The sequence below is a fragment of the Ruditapes philippinarum genome, unplaced genomic scaffold, assembly GCF_026571515.1.
Source record: "Ruditapes philippinarum isolate M1 unplaced genomic scaffold, ASM2657151v2 ctg1990_1_1_1_1, whole genome shotgun sequence".
Classification (NCBI taxonomy): domain Eukaryota; kingdom Metazoa; phylum Mollusca; class Bivalvia; order Venerida; family Veneridae; genus Ruditapes; species Ruditapes philippinarum.
In genome coordinates, this window is record NW_026859599.1 from 192,405 (window position 1) to 210,234 (window position 17,830).

The following is a 17,830-nucleotide window of genomic DNA, read 5'->3' on the forward strand; positions in this document are numbered from 1 at the left end:
CATTTGCCAATGATTGTTTTAAAAATAATGTCATTTTACCTTTCTAATACTTGCAAATAAAGCTCACACAACAAATGTGTATGTGTAGTTGAAATGAAAATTGGCGATATCAATTAATTGACATTAAATTGTTAATAAAACCAGTCATTCAGAACGCTTTGTGAAATAAAGATTGTTATTGCGCAATCATGTTTTATCAAGCCCTTAAGTACAATCAAATCATTAGTTTTATAACAGTCATTATTGTTGTCTACAGGCAGAATAAACGATAACTTCTAGCATTGCTTTTCTTTATCATGAAAAGATAAATAGATAAACTGAAGTTATATATATCGTTATTTAGTAAAAAAACGTAAGTAACTTCTTTTTTATGTATTTATCTCTTATCATAATACTAATAGAAATTTATTTCTTATTTCAAGATAGATATGATAGTCATAAAATGTGTAAATCTGTATCATTATTCATCATTTAAGAAGAAATTCACTTGCAGTTTTTTACTTTTTATCAAGCAATCTCAGAAGACTAATTTTTTTATACAAGTATTTTAAAATCATTCATAACAAATAACTGTCAATCGCTTAAAGTCCATGATACGATCAGGTTTTATAATATTAATAATATACATGAAGATATGAAACACCGCGCTGTGATTTAAAATAATCGAAATATCATATCACTTCTAATTTTATAATGTTTGTGCAACGTTACAAACATGTGCATATTTATACATATTATGTCACCTGTTTCCATCTTATCTAACACATTGTCTGTCACGTCACTTTTAAAAGGCACACCGTACATTCAACCAATAGATTTTATGTTTCCGATGCTTGAAGACCGACATAATTGTTATGTTTGTTTTTGTGGTAATTTTAATTCTATCAATTCAATATGTTTTTCTTGTTTCTTGATTTTTTTTTATTCTTGTTTGAATACTGTTCAATTAATATTACGATATATTGCCTGCTTTCAAAAAGAGTTCTTTGACAGCTGTTCGTAAGTAACAGATAATATATTTTGATCCTTGCTCAATAATAGATGCCAGGCAAGGGATTAAATTATTCTTAGGTTTATGCGTGAAAAAAGGAACATTACTTCTGTTGTGTCGTTAAGGGGTATATGTCTAAATCGGGAACTCTGTGTTTCGGTATCTGTATTTCATAGGTCACGTGCTCGTGCGATGTCATTTGACAATTTTATAACCGGGCTGTCATTGCTTTAAGCTTTTACATTGCGAGTCACACATAATAAAAAACGTGCAACAACATTGCATGGTAACGAGAATCTATGCGTTAATGCATGTTATCTTCTTCGTTTATGTGTACCTGCGTAGGCAGTTTTTGTTCAAAAAATCATTTTACTATATTTCGCCCATTTTTCTCTCGTTACACATATTATCTTACTTGGATCCGTACGCCACATTTTTACGGAAAGGCAAGTAAGTGTCAAATTAAAGGTTCCATGATCACTGAAGTTTAAACAGGTCTTTGGATGCAATCAAAATTCCTACATAAACAATATATTCATTGGTAAATGTCGAATTCTGCTTTAACTATGGGATGAGGATGTTGGAATGCATTTAGTAATGATGTCAATAAAAAAATGAAATAAAGAGGGCCAGGAACTTTTTCAATTTTCAGTTTTCAAGATTACAATTTTAAAGGCACATTAGGCCTCAGAAACATATGCATTTTCACTACGGTCATGAAATGGCAAACATGAATTTCATATTGTTTAATATTTTTTTTTTTTTGAGAATGTTAGATCATTGTAACATGAAGAAAGTAACGATAAATGTAAAATTATTTTTCATAAAAGTAGCTAAATGTAAACAAAGTAGTATTTTGACTTCCATACAAAATACTAATTTACTATAACTGAACTTATTGTAAAAAAAGCAAAATATGACATAGATGATAAAGGTAATTAAGCTTTTATAGCTTTTTGATCAATTTACTAAATTTAACTTCATAAAAACACTTATACAAAATAATGTTCTATTCTCTCTCTCTATAATATGACTTGGTGGGAAACAACAATATCATAACCTGTCAATCTCATTTGTTCTGCAGGCTGCAATATCCTCATGTCATGTGCAATAGTAACAACGTTTGTCGCAAAAGTGCAGTGAACTGTCTGTGATTTTGATTGAGTTCTGCCTTATAAAATGATTTGTCTGTACAATTGTTTCATTATCATCATATAAGTAGCCGTGAATCGGCATATAGTTTTATTGTGATCAATTCAAACATTTTACAAGTTATATTATTATACAATTACTCGAGTTTTGGATCAAAGAATGTATTAATTTTAATTGCCTTAATGAACGATTAAATCATATAGCTATACAGAGGTAAATTGTAGTGGGACATCTAAGTGAAAGTTGAAATTCCTTCAAAAAAATTGTGTTACTTTCGACTAAAATTATATAAAAATTATAAAATAAAATTTACATAACATTTTTATTTTACACTTCAACGGATATATATTTTGTTAATAAACTCTAGAATGGAAATTTAAAAGAGAGACAAACGTAAGTACCAAACAAAAAAATATTCCCGAACAAAGTAAGTTGCATGAAATAATATTTTAAGTGCATTTATTTGAATCATGATATTTATACATGAATGTCTTATATTGTTATAGAAATATAAAACGTTATTTTAATATAAGACATAATAAAATATAAAACTATGGAACAGAATTTACTTTTTTAATTATTTAACTATTTTTCTTTGTATAATTATAACGAAATCATTAAACTTATTTTATTTGATTTATTACTTTCTCTTTGCATCTGCAATCTTAAAAGGTAAACTAGTTTGGTATAAAATTAAACTTGTCTTTTCATTTATTCATGTATAAGGCAAAGGTTAACCTTGTTAAGACACAAACCAATATCCATTTGGCTTTCCAAATGTAAGAAGTAGGAGAAAATATATTGCTTATTTGTGTCTTTCAAGTGCTATTATGATCTTTTTGCAATGTAAATATCAAGAAAAATAGTATTCCTACGCATTCAAAGGTATCACAGTTTGCAGCAGAAAATGTCATATGATCAGAAACCAACTGTGCTTTTAGCTTTTAGTTTGCCTTTGTAAGCAAATATCACATGGTGAATACATTTCGATTTTCTTAATTCAAATGTCATTGATGGAGAATAGATGTAAGATTTAGCAACTATAGGTGTGAAATACTAAATAGGTATCTCATTTTGTCGCGACCAGAAACAGATATTTCACTACAATTGATAATTGCACAATTACATATTGCATATTTAAAATACTCACTAATTACCAACTTCAAGTGCGGACATCGTTTTATTGGATCCTGTCTGTAATAGTTTTCTTCCTTATTACTGCACAAAAGAATAACCTGTTATAATATGCCGCTAATTCGTCATACAGAAAATTATATTATGAATACAAATTGTAGCTCTATCCCTTTCATCAGATATGTAAACATCCGACATATGAGCAAAATCTAAATAAAAAGTCGTTTGCATATTTCTACAGACATATATAAAGATTTTCATGTATGCTACAAAAAGGCTTAAAATAAAAGTTAAGTTTTGAATGAACTTAAGAAAAAAGTTTTCAAAACATGTGTTGTAAAATGTTTATCAAGATAAATAACCGTAAATTAAAGGAACTCCACTGCAGTCAAAAAGCCTAAATGTATAACATTTAAAATTGTTAAGTTCCTTTTAATCCTAATATGATAAACATAGTTTTACAGAAATTTAATGCAATCATTGTTAGTTTTATCAAAATAGAATCGGTGACAAATAAATGTTGCAACCAGATTACAACGATATGGTGTATCTTATCTTTAAAATAGACCTCTAAGCAGGTTGTTACAAACTTCAAATGCGCAAACATTCAAAACAACAAAACAAATATACATGCCAATATAATGAATGGTTAAAAAGAAAAACTGACTAGTTATATTGCATGTTTATGCAAGTTTTTTTTAGATATTTAACAAGCCATGACATTTACAGGAAAAAAATTTAGCTTACCACAAGCTATACAATGGAAGTGAAACAATGTAGATGACGTTTTTTTGGACATTTTGTGACTAAATCTCATCAAACATATAGAAATATTTACTGGATTAATTTATAGTAGCAACATTTACCATATCTTATCTTACAAATGATCTCATTTAAGAGTCATAGCGTCATACTAATGTCTAGTAATATGCTATAATCCATTATCCAGTCCTGTGATTCTATATAATATTAAAGGTTTCTCGGTGTTTGCAAAGACCTAACGACCTAGTGACATTTTGTGTGTCATGAATGTTGTTTACATTCCATAGCACTTTACTGATATTTATTTAGATTTTGTAACCGTTAACCATATCTAAATTGGTGAAATGCTTTATAGACGATACATATCGTGTACTTATGTTTTTAGACACTGTTGTATTAAAAAATATCTGATGATAATAAATATTACTTATGAGCTAGATATGTAGTCATGTTTTTAAAGTTGTTTTAAATGGTTGTGTGACATATTTTGCCAAAATGTAAAATAATGATCTCTTAAAACCAATTAAAATCCGTAGATAATTATGTAAAATTATGTTTTGTTTTCAATGATGCTTCATATTAATTTTCTTTTCGTATATAATACATTCATCGTAAGAGGTTTACCTGACTTCCGTGGAAGAACTTGTTCATGTGACACCGATTGACAGTCCATAACATCTTATGTTTAAGGATATTGTTTGCAACTTTTCGTCAAGGGATTTTTCATTGGTAATTTCTGTATATGATTGCTTAAAGTAATATGCATAAATGACGTTCCATCATGCTTCATATTGAAAATTAAATTTGATTTTTAATAATATTCTCTATATATCAAGCTAACAGAAGATAATAATACTCACAATACATGCAATCTCTTTAATTTGCAACCTGTTTTCAATTGAGAAAATCCCGTAAGCAAAATGTTTTGTCTTTCAGCGCTTGTGTTTTGATTAATTAAAAAGTGCATTATATTCCCTTTTCAAATAAGAGTTGTACAGTACTTCTTTCAATAAATGACTACTCAATTTTATTCCCCATTCATCAAATTTTGGCATTTTTGAATGACAATCAATATATTTAATCAAATTTAAAAAAAGTAAAATGAAGTTAATATGTGTATTCTTTGTACATAAGAGAATAATTCACTTTATCAACAATGTACTTAACCATGTAAACATTTATTTCACTTTTTTAAAGTATCGAACTTGTTTTAGGGCATAAAAGAGATAAAAACATTTTCAGACAATTCTGAGTAATTGTAAATAAAAAAGTACCATTAACTGAAGACAAGTTGTTGCTTTTTTAGTTGTTGTTTTTGTTTGGTTATGTATCGATTTATTTTGCCTTTTATTTAAAATTAAATTTGATTTTGATTATATTTTCTGGAAAAAGAATCACGCTAACAGATGATATTAATACTCACAATACATGCAATCTTTTTAATTTGCAACATGTTTACAATTAAGTTATTCCCGTAAGCAAAATGTTTTGTCTTTCAGCGCTTGTGTCTTGATTAATTAAAAATTGCATTATATTCCCTTTTCAATTGATAGTTGTATAGTACTTATTTCAAGGGAATAATAAATAACTACTCAGTTATTCTTCATTCATCACATTTTGGCAATAATGAAAGACTTACCATTATCAAAATACAAAACTATCGTTTGAAATAAACATGTGTTTTGTTTGTACATAAGAGAATAATACACTTCAAATCAAACCTGTACTAAACCATGTAAAACATTATAACATTAAATTCACTTTTTTGAAGTTTCGAACTTGTTTTGAGATAAAAAATAGATATAAATAAACAGTTTTAAGACAATACTGAGTAATTGGAAGTAAAAAAGTACAATAAACTGAAGACAAGTTGTTGCTTTGTTGTAATTGTTGTTGTTTGGTTGAGCATCGGTTTAGTTTGCCTTATATTTTACTTTCATTACAATAATTGTAATAAAAGATAAAGTTGTAAAAGAACACAGAAATAGTTTTGTACAGAAATGTGACTTGATATAATTGGAAAAATGCTGTCCTTTGAGTCTAGAAACATTGGCAAATAGTATTGCTTTCATTAAGACATATTAAATACTAAAGTATTTTAGAAATTCTTTAATACAATTATTGCAATAAACATCGTTTAACATTTCCAATACCAAAGGTTAAAACATACTTGCTTTCTAAGTTGGGTTACATAGATTATTTCAAAGCTACCCGTTCTTAATAATGTGCATTTAAAATCAGAGCAAAATACTTTAGCTGTGTTTGACGTTTTAATAACACTTAGGCGATTGTGTGCAAAATGTATTATGCTTTTTCAGAAGTTGTTGAATTCTGCACCAGTGTCTCATTCATCGTCAAAAGAACATTTTATGAATTTTTTTAAATGGCAAATGTAGTCATTTCGTTTCAGCAATAATGATTGTCTGTCACAGGAATGCGTTGTTTAGTCCTCTATGTTTGATTTTGCGAACCTTAAATGCCATTTAATGTTTGTAGGCTTCATATGGAATTGCCTAGTAACGGATATATATTTAGTAATGGGTTTTCACTGTATTGATGTTTACTCTATTGACAAGTATGTACTTTACAGTAAAATCATTGACTGGTGTTCTGGATTTCAAACTGTAGCTTTTACCTAGTTGATTGATTGATTTCACGAATAGCCCTTCACTTATAGATGAATCCAGTATTTCTCCACGGACCAATAAGATTGAAACCATTCAGTTTTATTTAACTTCATTCCTAACCTTACCAGATTTTATTGTTTTTATTTCAGTCCAGTAACTGTGTTTATTTGCTCCTGCCTTTCTAACATGATGTTAGGTCCTGGACTTTATGAGCTCAATTTCAGGTAAGCGTAATTCGTTTACTTAACTGTCAGTGATTTGTCTTTAATTTCGTACATGTATCTTTTGTTCATAACATTATTTGACTACAAAAGAAAACTCAAAATACTTCGTTGGTTAATAAACAAAATGAAACAATAAACATGCTAGTCTTCATTAAAACACAACATCGTGTACTTTGGACAATGATTAAGTGTTTTAGATATTTTTTCATTTGTGGTTAACACTTAATGAAATGTGATTTGTATTACCGTTTTGAGAATATCTTAGAGTCACTAAATGTCATGCCAATCTTGCTACATTTTGTGTACATTTACACTGTTTCTAATCTAAAGCTTTTATCGAAATGAAAATTTAAAACGAAATGCCTTTCTTTTCATTGCATGGGCAAAAGAAAATAATACACTAAGGACAATTATTCGAACATTTATTTTACCATCTGAAAGTCTAAGAACACATAAAGAGTTATAAACTTGAACAAAAACTATTTGCAGACACTATGTGTGACTTGACAACATGTAAATCATATTAAAAAAATATATTTCATATCACGATTATATTTGCAGTGACATTTTGATGTTAGTATACGAGTAATTTACAACAAGTGATTACAGAATCGTATTGTGAATTTCGTACAATCTGTGCTTGTTCGATACAAACTTGTTTAGACTATCAATTAAATAGTAAATGTATAAAACTATAAATATAATTTTTTTTTGACTGAAACATATTTTCACATCTTCCTCGCTTAAATTAAGCAAAAAACAAATGTCGATGATCATTATATTTATTTATTGAAGATAATTAAGAAAACAACGTGTGAATTTGAGCATCATTTCTCGTTACAAATTAAAAAGTTACAAATTACAAACTGCTGAGATAAAGCCTTTACTCGATTGACATGTGAACATTTATATATCAAGCAGTAACAATAAGTAAATATCAGGTTTTAAGCGTTGGGTATGTTATTACAATTATAAGAGCTAAGATATATTGATATATTGTGTGAAGCATGTATAAAGTTGTTTTTTTTCAAATCATAACCTAATAGTCAGAAATGGCACCGGCCCAAATGTCACTTGATTTTCCATAGAGTTAAAAAGAAAGGGGTTTAAATTCTCCTTCTTCAACTGGTCAAACTGGCTATATATTGTGTGTATGTAGTATTTTTAATCGACTCTACAAATTGTGTTCATATTATAAATATTATATGAATAAAATACTGTTGCAGGATCATTCTTGTAAACACAGAGTCTTATAGAAAATATTTAAACATCTTTAAAACCTGAATGTCTGGAGCTTATATGTTGATAGATAGCATTGCCAAGTAAACTTTTACTAAAATAAATCAAATTAAGACAATAAATCGGCTGTTTAGGTCATGGAAGTAAGTAATAAGAAATGTCTGGTTAATCCAGTCGTATGTAATTGTAATTGTTACAATAAACGGAAAGATTTATTTTGATAATATATATCATTAATAAGCATAGTGTCTACTTGCACATGATAAATATATTGACCTGATTCGTGATACATTATTTACAATCCTTTTCAATATGGAGTGCATGATAATGAGATTATGTCGAATAATGATTAACCTGAAAGCCATCCAGAGTAAAGACTGTAGAGTTTTATTTATAATGAGTGGTCATTTTGGCATTCAAAAGTTGTTCATAAAGCTTAACCGTTTGCTGCCTCTCAATGTGATTATTATAGGATTATTTTATACGAAAGAAATATCGAGTATCAATTGTTGGGGGATAATAAATGACAGTGTTAAGCTGTTCTATGGTAGAATCTTTTAATTAATCACCTCACTGTTAATGGATATTCTATCGATACTAGGTCAGACACAGGCTTTATGTACTACACTCTTCATTTGGAACAAACAGTTGATGAATAAATCGTTGAAGGATTAATGCCATTATATGTCATTTCTGTTTTAGTTTTCAAGTAGATAATGCACAATGACATTTCATCACTGACATTTGCTTTTAAATTAGTATAAGCATTTGTCGAAAAAAGTGTTCTTTTCTTTCATATTTTACTCTTAATATAAGTCGTTATAAATTATTGATCAATCATTATTATTATAAACAATCCTTTTAAAAATCTATCTAAGTCATCTTACAGCTAAAGTAAGTATTGTGTCATTTTTTCTAATGGATGTGATCCTTTTGTTTCTATCGAAACAATGTGTAACTATCACTAAAACCAACAACAATAACAAAAGCAAAGGTATTAAAAATCACCATGCTCCTTATATTTGAAAAAAATATTTGTACATTTTTCTGCTTGTCGTCGCAAGGCAGTAATTAATTGATATTTTTTCGATTACTGATATGCACTTAATGTAATGTGATTTGAATTACCGTGCTTTGATCTGTGTTAATCAACAACGTTTTTAATTAAAGGTTTTAATCGAAATGAAAATTTAAAACGAAACGCCTTTTTCATTGCGTGTGCAAAAGAAAATAACTGTGAAATAATTTATTTTATCAGTAAACATATGGAGTCATAACCTTGCAGAAACTGCTTATTAACAAAATGCAAAACAAATAAGACAGAAAAAAACGTTAATAGTAATTTATTTTATAGCACATGTTATTTTACAACATGTGATTACAAAATCCTCAAAATTAGTGATAATCGTAAAAATAACTGCCTGCTAAATATTGTGTGCTTGTTTTGTATTTGTATTATGAGAAATTCTTACTTATGAAAAAGAGTCAGTTTTCATTCAAAGTAACGCATAATTAATTATTATGAATTAATCACTTAATCATTGTTTGACATATTATATTATTACATGAGAATGGTTTTATGTTCTTAAACCTGCAGAAATAATTATTTCTTCTTTATTTTCAATGTTATAACGTCATATATTCAATCGCAGTCATAATATAATTAAATATACAACGTTACTGTTCAAAAGCTTTTGAACACATTTGAAATTATCGTGGTATCGTTGAAAACTCTATCTGTAACATTCTAGTTGTCGACCTGCTTTGTTACTTTTAATATTCCTATTTCCAAAATAAATACATGTGTTAAAACATAAAATAAAATCTCTTTTGTAATATTTTTGTATTTTATGATTTTAAATTTTGCCGTTTAATAGTTTCATAAGACTCATTTTGAGGTAAAATGATGTTTCTATTAACTTTTCGTATAAAACTTTTTTTGCATTTTTATTTTATACGGAGGTTTAACTACTTGAAATGTTGATAACATGAAGTATCAATTAAAGTATAGCACGTGATTTTGGAGCTATGAACAGTTCACTGTGTGCTATCTTATTAAGACAAGTAATTGATCTTTGTCACTAACAAAGAGTTATATAGAAAATATCTCCAAGGGTATGTGCCGGGAACAAAATTTTACATGCTTATTATTATATAAGTCTTCTTCATTTATTCAGTTGTAATTAATAAAAAAATAAGTGTAAATGCACGACTTTGTGTGGATATTTCTATATTTAAATTTTCCATTTGTCATATTTCTGAAACTTTGGCATTCCCAAAAAAAACCCAGGTATTTTGATGTATAGATCACCTCCGTACCAATCAGTTTAATGGATATAAATGCTTATGCTGGAGGGGCGAGAGAGAGAGAGAGAGAGAGAGAGAGAGAGAGAGCGAGAGCGGGGCTTCCGATGTAATACTATACTAAATTATGTGTTTCATGAACACAATCGATAAAACTGAGTCAATAAATGGCTATTCATTCATTCTATTCATTTTTAATTTCGTCGCTGTCGAGGAATCATCTCGTTCCTGACACTGAATTTTGTATCTTGAATCGTTTGCGTTTAAAGTTACTTGATCTAGACAATATGTCAAAGAAATTGGTAATTTAAAACTCTTTTACCTTTTGAAAAACCATCATGTGAGCTCGAGCTTCTGTAATTTTATTTAGATACATTATGGAAGGTTCATATAAATGAACTGATAACGATAACACAAAATAAAAAAAAATTAATGTGTAAATCAGGTACTACATCGTTCAAATTTCTATTTCCATAATCATATTCTCTTATTGTCTGCCCATTTAGTTTAAAACATAAGACTTAATACTCGTATTTCGAGAGAAAACTTGTTCTGCATGCATTGGATGATAATACGTTATCTACCGAGTGTATATTTTTATAAACCAAATCCTAAAGATAAATATGGAATATTTGGACAGCTTAGCAAATTCAATAAAGTCACTTGTCATTTCTCTAGAACTTACAATCGAAAGTGCTGAAGTAATGTAAATCAGCTTCTTGGAAATGACAGTATACATAATTAGGAATTCCCTTTATTCAAAGACTATTTCTTCTCTTGGAATGTTTAATGAGTATGTATAACTTCTTATTATTTTAATCATTATTTAACGGATGTATCTGATGTTAATTGTGAGCTTAAAAATACTTTGATTCTTAGGAACAGTTCTACAAATTTATTTCTATTATACTTCTCTCATTACGATGATTGATAATAAATTGACTAGAAGCAATTAATTTGAAATATATAACGACAGCATTTAGCTATTCTAAGGAAGTATTTATTCATTTATTTATTCATACAGGACCAGGATAATAGCTTTCCCTTACAACTGCTTCATCTCTTAAATGTCAGGACACACTTTATTTTTCATTCTTTGTTAATCAACATTATTATTCGAGGCTTTTAACGAAATGAAAATGGAAATGGAAAATAACATTATTATTGTAAAGACATTGGAAAACGATACTTTAAAATGAAAAGAAATTAATGACATAGCTTAAAACACTTATATTTTTGTAGCTATAAAGAGCTGTTTGGGGACACGATTCAAATTTAGTTAATTTTAGACTGTGGTTTCTATTTAAAAAAATGAAAGATATTATTATACAGATAAAAGTAATTCATTACTTCTGATATCAAAATAAAGGAAGAAGTAATTGGAAATAAACAGTTCGTAATTCCAATGTTGATCTTTAGCTTACTGAGGTTTCTTGACACGATGGGACTGAAAATATTTTATCAAGATAAATATACCATTTGATGTAGGCTTCGACCACTAATCTTTGTGCAAAATTTCAGATCATTCGCGCACTTCGTTTTCCAGGATAATTTTTCAAATTGTAAAAAAAATGACCCAAAATGAAAAGCGTTTAATCGCTTTTCACTCAAATCGGGCTATGAAAAGCATACAAATACGATTTTCAATTTATTTCAAGTATATTTCTTTAATATATTTGCATATATTTCTGTTTAAAGTGCCCCAGCTCATTTATGTAAGAAATTCTAATGTTATGTTTTTAGGCTTTTAGAACCCTTTAAACAATATTCAACAAATACTATTTTAGACTGTGATTTTTATTTATAAAAAATGAAATAAATTATCATACAAATAAAAAGTAATTGTTTCTGATGAAGAAGAATAAAGGAACAAGTAATTCGAAATAAACAGTTCGTAATTCCAATGCTGATCTTTAGCTTACGATGTTTAATTAAACAGTATTCAACAAATACTATGATTTTTCGTATGTTATGTCTAGGTAAAGTTTATGGTTTCCTGTCCCTTCAATGTCCGATTACGTATTAAAAATCAGAACTTCGGTTTTCTCGATGATAGCGTGATAGTTTGAACTTAAAATTAAAAATCTCATTTAAATGTTATTGGCATATTGAGTTCCATAAATATTTAAACCGATCAAATAAGTCGTAGTCGAGTTAGCTTAAAACGTGAAATGAAGATTTAGCAACTTCGTAATTATTTATGAAGTGTCTAATGCTCAAATAATTTAGACTGTTAAAGTAATCAAACAAATATATCATCATGAACTTCAGCGAAGTAAAGAAGCAAGCTGATAGCTTTCAACATGAAATTTTCATATAGAAATTTGCAATTCTGAAGTTATTTAATGAAATTCAATGTTCATTTCTTTAAAGAATTAGATCGTATTTTTTTCTAATCGGCTCTGTTTTCGAAGTTATTGATTGATATTGCAAACAAGGTATTCTAGAACGTATACTGCCTTTAATTGTGTGAAGTACCAAATAAATTTGGATTACTGACACTTATACTCGCACTAATTATTATTAGGTCAAATGTGTTAAGATATGAATTACTTATACTCTAAATAGTTACCTGTTTCTGTCAATGTTTAAATGTAAATTTTACATACCATGTAAGGAACTTAGCTTTTTGTAAAACCGATACAAGTTTTATCTTTTTTGTCAGTGTCTTGCTATAAAGAGGTAAGCTGACAGACAGTAGTTTTATAATTATAATTGGTTGTCAAATGTTGAAAAAAAGGAAATGAAAACACTTCCAATAGTTCCTTTTTCTTTTTACACACTTTATCGAAACAAACAGAATCGACGAGCAAATTGGTTTGTTCATGCACGATCATGCCGACGTAATCTCAACGTAAGTTCAAAAATTCAAAAACAATATATGTGTAATCTATACATTTCTAATTTTATTTTAATCAACAAGACATAAATTTACATTGAATGAAAATGAAGAAAATCTAGTATTGTTATTTTACATAGTAATATAGGAGACCCTTAAAACATTTTATACACTTTCCCTATAGCTACAAACCCTAGAGCTTAATATTGCATTATATAAAGCATGATATAGTGAATATCTCAAAATGAAAATTTTAGAGCCTCATCCCCGAAGTCACTTGATGTTATACATACTATGCTTCCGAGGGATCATTTTGTTACCAGATTTTTAAACTTCACAACAGCAGGTGTTAAGTGTTGTGTGGCAGCTGTAAAAAGTTGCCCCGTTTTTAAATTCAGTGAATTGTTTCCAGATTTTTCCACAGAAAAGGCTGTAAACTTTTCTCCTCTGACTGCTCCAAATTCCGAACATCTGACGCTTAGATATTTCGTATGTGTTATTGTCTAATAGACCATTACAATATGACAAACAAGATCAACAAGGAAAGGCGGCGGTCAATGAACGTAACCCCCACACGACCAAAAGTTTATTCAAATAAAAACATAGCTTCTTAAAATGACCTGTTCTAGGATCACTTGGTTTTACATAGAATAGAGAAAAAGCAGAACACCTCAAGAAAGCCCAACACGGCAGTATTACAAAGTCTTATAGAAAATATGTCAACATTTCTTCCTAACCAAAAAGGAGCTGAGTTGTTTATGTAAAACATTGCCTTGCCCGAGAAGCCACTTCATTTTACATAGAACCATATGTCCTTATCCGTCCTGCGGATATCCCCCTGTGAGCTGTAACGAGGCTTGCCGCAAACCGCAAACACATGTCAGATATTTTTTTCTTGCAAATTGTATCTTATTCTAGTATCATATTTTCAATGGTTAACCTGAATAGTAAAATCCATAGAAGTGAATGTCATTTCATCCGTAAATATTTTCTCATTATAGTTTATGAATTTACAACTGCATTCATAACGGCAAAATGACGTCTTTCTAGGCACGCAGTTTTATTATAACGTCTTTTTAATATTGTTAATAAATTCAATTCACTAAAAGGACATCTATGTACTACACGCGTCTTATTAAGCATTCCTATGTCAGATGAAAATTTCCAGAATGGGTAAAAGTTACGGATATCATGAATAATTGTCATACTGGTTAGTATTTAGTACAATGTTTTGTATATCAACGTCCTGAGGATATCTTAGTGTCACTAAATGTTATGTCAATCTTGCTGTATTTTACCTTTTCTAATTTAAATCTTTGATCGAAATTATTTTTTTAAATTAAATACCTTTTACACTAAATAGGAAGAAGAAAGATAATACTCTATGGACTATTGTTCAAACATTTATTTTACTATCTGAAAGTAAGTACTCATCATTATAACCTTTATGACACAGCGTGTTTCTTGACAACATCCAAATAAATATATTTATTACTAAGAGAAAAATCAATCATTGTATGATTTATTTTATATCACAATTATTATGCAGTTTCATAACGGTGTTATTATAATTCACAACATGAAAGCACAATCATCAAATAGTAGTTGTAAAAATATGTGTTTATCCAATAGTTTGTGCATGTGTTTTGGTATTTCTTTGTTTGCGTAGTGATTCTAACAAAACAGTTTGACTATGAAGTTCATAGTAATGTACAATTATTAATTAATCACTGAATTATAATTTTGTATTATTCATGACATATCTTATATTACAATGTTATTTCATTTACGAATCTGAAAAAAAAGTTTTTATTCGTTCTCTGTTTTGTTCTTCTGTCATATTCAATCGCAGTTAAACCATCAAAAATATAATAAAATATATAATTTATTTAAATAATAAATGTTTTCAACCATTTGAACTCATTTTGAAAATCTTCAATATGTCATTTATTTTGGAGATATTAAGAAAAATGAAATATTGGATCATTGAACATACATTTATAACATAGCTTTGTTCATATTCATATGGTTACTTTATTAAAATAAATTCGTTTAGAATACGTAAAAGCATAACTTGATTGCGCGAGTCGTTGCATAATTTATTTATTAATCGGAAACCAAGAAATTAAAGATTATGTTATTACTGTGGTAATGACTTAGAAGATAAATTTCTTTTTGTAATCACATGCAAAAAGTATCCCGACCTGAGTAACAAATTCATACCAAAATATTATGTAAAAAAAACGAGCATTTACAAATTAATTGATTTATTGAGTTAAGAATATGTCTTGTTACATTTTGATAAACTGTATATCACAAGCATTTAAACGCAGGGAATTAAATCAACCGAATCTTTAGATATAATTTTTAAAAAGTAATATTATTTTATTTCCTTTCATTCTCAATTATTTTTTTTGTAAATCCAAAGATGTATTTGTATCATTGTATGACACTTTGCTACTTAATAATTTAAACATTGATGATAACTTGATGTTTAATTTTATTTGAATGTATGTATCTGTGACCATGTGCATTTTGTACACGTTTTATAATTAATATATATCTTATATATTTTTCTATAACGTTCAAAGCAAATTTAGCTGCAACATTCAAATTGTCGACCTACTTTGTTACTTTTCATATTCCTATTTTACAAAATAAATGCATGACTGTGTTAAACAATGAATACAATATTGAATTTTTCTTTTATGATTTTAAAGTTTTCCGTTTAATAGTTTCATAAGAGGCAATGTGACGCTTCTAAAACCTTTTATATAAAAATATAATGTGCAGTTTCATTTTTATACAAAGTTTAACTGCATGAAATATTGATAACATGATGATGTTTGAGATATGAGCAGCTCACTGTAAACCTTTTACAAAGATGTTCATGTAGTTGTTCTTTGTCATGAACACAGTGTAATACAGTAGATTATTCCAAAGGTTTGTGCCGGAAAAAAATTTCATATACATATATCATATGTTAGTAAAGTCTTCTTCGTGTATTCGGTGTACCGAGAACAACCGAATACACGAAGAAGACTTTACTAACATATGATATATGTATATGAAATTTTTTTCCGGCACAAACCTTTGGAATAAACTGTATTACATCATGACAAAGATAACATGAACATGAGTTTGAGATATGAGCAGCTCACTGTAAACCTTTTACAAAGATGTTCATGTAGTTGTTCTTTGTCATGAACACAGTGTAATACAGTAGATTATTCCAAAGGTTTGTGCCGGAAACAAATTTCATATACATATATCATATGTCAGTAAAGTCTTCTTCGTGTATTCGGTTGTTCTCGGTACATTCCATACTTTTGAAACTTTAGCATTTCCCTAAACAGTTCTTTTGATGTATGGAACAGCTGTTAAACGTTGTCCAATGCCTCATTTAAGTGCTACAATACTGCTCTAATCATTACATATATCCTTTAAAATCCTTTAAAAGTTATGCTGATGTTAGGGGGAGCCAAGAATGTCATTGAATTTCATTAACAGAACTGTGTCAAATAATTGCAACTCCTAATTTTGTTTCTCTCGGGGAATTATTCATTTTTTGTCCATGACTTTTGTATCTTGAATAGCGTATGTTTATGATTACTGATTATAGATAATAAGTCGATGAAATTGATAAGTTAACTTTATTTTACCTTTTGAAAAAGTTATATTTGCTGTACTTGTGTTTCTGTATTTTATTAAGATACGCTATGGTAAGATAAATGAGTGTTCTTAAGTATAATATGTTAATGTATTTATAACGATAAAAGCGTTTCTGCAAATTCAATATAAAATAAATAAGAACATATTATGTGTAAATCAGATACAAAAACATCGATCTAATTTCCATATGATATTCAATTATTTTCTACCCATTTAGTTTTTAACATTGTACTATAATATGTCGAGAGGAAAATTGTTCTGATAATACATAATTTACGAGTTAATCACACATTATAGCTAACGAGTTTATATTTTTATAAACCAAATCCTTAAGTTAAATATGAAACATTTGTACAGCTTAGCAAATTCATTATAGTTCGCTTTCTCTTTCCTAAGACCTAACAATCGAGAGTGGAGAGTGCTCAAGCGGTGTAAATTAGCTTTTAGGAATATGACAGTGTACAGTGCTACACATAATTGGAAATTCCATTTCTTCTTCACTGATGAAAATGATGATTAGGATATCCTTATTTGGACAATTCTTCCCAACAACACCTGTTATTATCGGAATGGTTAACGGATAAATATAAAGCTCACCAATATCAAAGGAATATGATATTCTCAATACTGGCATTCCTCTTTTTTACTGCGACAGCACTTTTAATAGTTTATGATAACGAGATTCTATTTGTTTAATCATGGTTAACACGAATGCATCTGTTGTTTAATTTGACAATGGAACATTGGAAGGTTGGGTATAACTTGTTTTACAGCTTGATGGCAGCATTTTACTACTCTGGGGAAGTATTTGTTCATTTATTCATATAGGGAAAATGGTAGTATCCAGTGAATTTCATGAACAAGTAAAATATGAACGGATATATTG

General features: G+C 28.5%; 1 protein-coding gene across 3 annotated transcripts in view; it reads left to right on the plus strand.

Annotated features, from left to right (window-relative positions):
• Positions 1-17,830, plus strand: part of LOC132757208 (RYamide receptor-like) — a 79,716-nt gene that overhangs the window by 37,056 nt on the left and 24,830 nt on the right. For all 3 annotated transcript variants that reach the window (XM_060748416.1, XM_060748417.1, XM_060748418.1), the window contains exon 2: positions 6,816-6,890. The gene's annotated coding sequence lies outside the window, so the exon portion shown is untranslated. The remainder of the gene's footprint in view (positions 1-6,815; positions 6,891-17,830) is intronic.